The sequence below is a fragment of the Musa acuminata genome, unplaced genomic scaffold (assembly GCF_036884655.1).
Source record: "Musa acuminata AAA Group cultivar baxijiao unplaced genomic scaffold, Cavendish_Baxijiao_AAA HiC_scaffold_1136, whole genome shotgun sequence".
NCBI lineage: Eukaryota > Viridiplantae > Streptophyta > Magnoliopsida > Zingiberales > Musaceae > Musa > Musa acuminata.
The window spans coordinates 3858346-3862500 of NW_027021348.1; positions in this window are offsets into that span (position 1 = coordinate 3858346).

Genomic DNA, 4155 nt, shown 5'->3' on the forward strand with positions numbered 1-4155 from the left:
ATGGGGATTGATGTGGAGGAGTATGTTCGAACATGCCTTACTTGCCAACAAGACAAGGTGGAGCAACGGAAGCCGGTGGGACTTTTGGAGCCGTTGCCTGTACCAGAAAGGCCATGGGAGAGCATTTCCTTAGACTTCATATCTAGCTTGCCGCCTGTAGGGGGACTTGGATCGATACTTGTGGTGGTCGATCAGTTTTCAAAGTATGCAACTTTCATTGCTGCTCCCCTACACTGTTCAGCTGAAGAGGCGGCCAGACTGATGATGAAGGGTGTAGTGAAGTATTGGGGAGTCCCACACAATATTGTTAGTGATCGAGACGCTCGGTTCCTGGGACGATTCTGGACCGAGCTATTCAAATTGTTGGGGTCAAAGTTATACTTCTCTACAAGCCTCCACCCCCAGACGGATGGTCAAACTGAAAGAATAAATTCGCTCTTAGAGCAGTATCTCCGGCACTACGTGAGTGCCAATCAACGAGATTGGGTGAAGCTGTTGGACATCGCCCAATTCTCCTACAACTTGCAGCGGAGCTCTGCATCCAACAAGAGCCCCTTCGAAATTATCACAGGACAACAACCGTCGACTCCGCACACTATGGCAATTGGTTATACTGGGAGTAGTCCATCAGCCTACCATTTCGCAAAGGAGTGGCATCGAAATGCCGATATTGCGCGGGCTTACTTGGAGAAGGCGGCAAAACGGATGAAGAAGTGGGCAGACTTGGGAAGGCGACCACAAGAGTTCAAAGTTGGCGATTTGGTGTTGGTAAAGCTCCAACCAGCATCACTCCAATTCTTCAGGAAAAGAGTCCACAAAGGATTGGTGCGTAAGTATGAAGGGCCCTTCCCAATTACCAGCAGAGTAGGCAATGTTTCTTACAAGTTGCAGCTGCCGGCGTGGTTCAAAATTCACAACGTTCTTCACGCCAGCAACCTGAAGGCCTACCATTCGGATCCGCAAGATGCTTCTCGAAGTATTCCAACTCGGCTACCTCCCATCACAGCCTCCTACGAGAAGCGAGTGGAAACCATTCTGGCGGATCGCAAGATAAAGCTACCCAACGGAGCGGAGCAGACAGAGTACTTGGTGAAGTGGCGAAAGCTTCCCCGAACTGAAGCCAGTTGGGAGCCTGAAGACGCCCTGCGGCATGAAGAAGAAGTCATCAACAACTACCAACAAGCGTCGACGAGGGCGTCGACAGTTTAAGTGGGGGAGAATGTCACGAACGGTCGTCGCGCACCCGCAACAACTCCGTTCAACGAACCGTTCGTCGCTCGCACCCGCATGTACAGCTGCTTGACAGCATGTTTTCTTATGGTTTTGGGTCATTTTGCTTGTAAATATGTAAGTTCGAACAAGCTGCAGCGTTGCAAAGCGACCGTTCACCAAACCGAGCAAAACAGCCCCAAAACAGCCCAAAACGGAGCCGTTTTCGCGTGCCGCGGGAGGTGAGCGGAGTGCTGCCTCCGCTCACCAAAATGTCAGCCAGCTCAGACCCCAGGAACCCCCCGGGTGGCACATGGCTGGATGGGGCTTCGGTTATATACCGGGCGTTGAACACTCTTTCGCAAGTTCGCACGTGACCTTTACGGGAACTTGGTGTTGCGTCCGGGACCAGGTGAGCGGCTGTTTGTGGGCTTGCAGCTGTTCGTTCATCCTTGAAAGCCTTGTTTTCCTCCCTCTCCCTCTTTTCTCTTGTGCACACAAGGTGTTCGACGATTTGCTTGTAAAGCTTCCCTTTTCGCGAGACTTCGGGACTTGTCTGTTGCTCGTTCTTTCGATCTAACTTTCTTTCTCTTTTACAGGTCCTTCGGGACCTGCGAGAGGTTACAAAGTGGCTGATCCTTGCGGAGCAAGATCGCAAGGGCAAAGCGCGACTTAGGCAACGCAAGCTAAGTTCGCGTCTTTGCAACGAGGGTGACCCGCGACTTAGGCAACGCAAGCTAAGTTCGCGTCTTCGGCCGCAAGGGTGCCTCACGCCTTAGGCAATTCCAGCTAAGGTCGTGACAGCGCGGTGACCGTCGTGAGCGGAGCAAAATGTCAGCCATCTCAGCACCCTGGAACCCCCCGGGTGGCACAGGGCTGGATGGGGCTTTCGTATAGCAGGGACGGTGCTGCCTCTCGCTTCGCTCGCTGTCCGCCGCTCGCCGCTCGCTCGCGCAGCCAAAAATGGCCAGTTTTGTCCCGTTTTTGGGCCGTTTTGGCCTGTTTTTGGGCTGTTCTTGCGTCGCGCGGTGACCGTCGTGAGCGGAGCAAAATGTCAGCCATCTCAGCACCCTGGAACCCCCCGGGTGGCACAGGGCTGGATGGGGCTTTCGTATAGCAGGGACGGTGCTGCCTCTCGCTTCGCTCGCTGTCCGCCGCTCGCCGCTCGCTCGCGCAGCCAAAAATGGCCAGTTTTGGCCCGTTTTTGGGCCGTTTTGGCCAGTTTTTGGCCTGTTCTTGCGTCGCGCGGTGACCGTCGTGAGCGGAGCAAAATGTCAGCCATCTCAGCACCCTGGAACCCCCCGGGTGGCACAGGGCTGGATGGGGCTTTCGTATAGCAGGGACGGTGCTGCCTCTCGCTTCGCTCGCTGTTCGCCGCTCGCCGCTCGCTCGCGCAGCCAAAAATGGCCAGTTTTGGCCCGTTTTGGCCAGTTTTTGGCCTGTTTTTGCGTTGCGCGGTGACCATCTTGAGCGGAGCAAAATGTCAGCCATCTCAGCACCCTGGAACCCCCCGGGTGGCACAGGGCTGGATGGGGCTTTCGTATAGCAGGGACGGTGATGCCTCTCGCTTCGCTCGCTGTCCGCCGCTCGCTGCTCGCTCGCGCAGCCAAAAATGGCCAGTTTTGGCCCGTTTTTGGGCCGTTTTGGCCTGTTTTTGGGCTGTTCTTGCGTCGCGCGGTGACCGTCGTGAGCGGAGCAAAATGTCAGCCATCTCAGCACCCTGGAACCCCCCGGGTGGCACAGGGCTGGATGGGGCTTTCGTATAGCAGGGACGGTGCTGCCTCTCGCTTAGCTCGCTGTCCGCCGCTCGCCGCTCGCTCGCGCAGCCAAAAATGGCCAGTTTTGTCCCGTTTTTGGGCCGTTTTGGCCTGTTTTTGGGCTGTTCTTGCGTCGCGCGGTGACCGTCGTGAGCGGAGCAAAATGTCAGCCATCTCAGCACCCTGGAACCCCCCGGGTGGCACAGGGCTGGATGGGGCTTTCGTATAGCAGGGATGGTGCTGCCTCTCGCTTCGCTCGTTGTCCGCCGCTCGCCGCTCGCTCGCGCAGCCAAAAATGGCCAGTTTTGGCCCGTTTTTGGGCCGTTTTGGCCAGTTTTTGGCCTGTTCTTGCGTCGCGCGGTGACCGTCGTGAGCGGAGCAAAATGTCAGCCATCTCAGCACCCTGGAACCCCCTGGGTGGCACAGGGCTGGATGGGGCTTTCGTATAGCAGGGACGGTGCTGCCTCTCGCTTCGCTCGCTGTCCGCCGCTCGCCGCTCGCTCGCGCAGCCAAAAATGGCCAGTTTTGGCCCGTTTTGGCCAGTTTTTGGCCTGTTTTTGCGTTGCGCGGTGACCATCTTGAGCGGAGCAAAATGTCAGCCATCTCAGCACCCTGGAACCCCCCGGGTGGCACAGGGCTGGATGGGGCTTTCGTATAGCAGGGACGGTGATGCCTCTCGCTTCGCTCGCTGTCCGCCGCTCGCTGCTCGCTCGCGCAGCCAAAAATGGCCAGTTTTGGCCCGTTTTTGGGCAGTTTTGGCCAGTTTTTGGCCTGTTCTTGCGTTGCACGGTGACCGTCGTGAGCGGAGCAAAATGACAGCCATCTCAGCACCCTGGAACCCCCCGGGTGGCACAGGGCTGGATGGGGCTTTCGTATAGCAGGGACGGTGCTGCCTCTCGCTTCGCTCGCTGTCCGCCGCTCGCCGCTCGCTCGCGCAGCCAAAAATGGCCAGTTTTGGCCCGTTTTTGGGCCGGTTTGGCCAGTTTTTGGCCTGTTCTTGCGTCGCGCGGTGACCGTCGTGAGCGGAGCAAAATGTCAGCCATCTCAGCACCCTGGAACCCCCCGGGTGGCACAGGGCTGGATGGGGCTTTCGTATAGCAGGGACGGTGCTGCCTCTCGCTTCGCTCGCTGTTCGCCGCTCGCTCGCGCAGCCAAAAATGGCCAGTTTTGGCCCGTTTTTGGGCCGTTT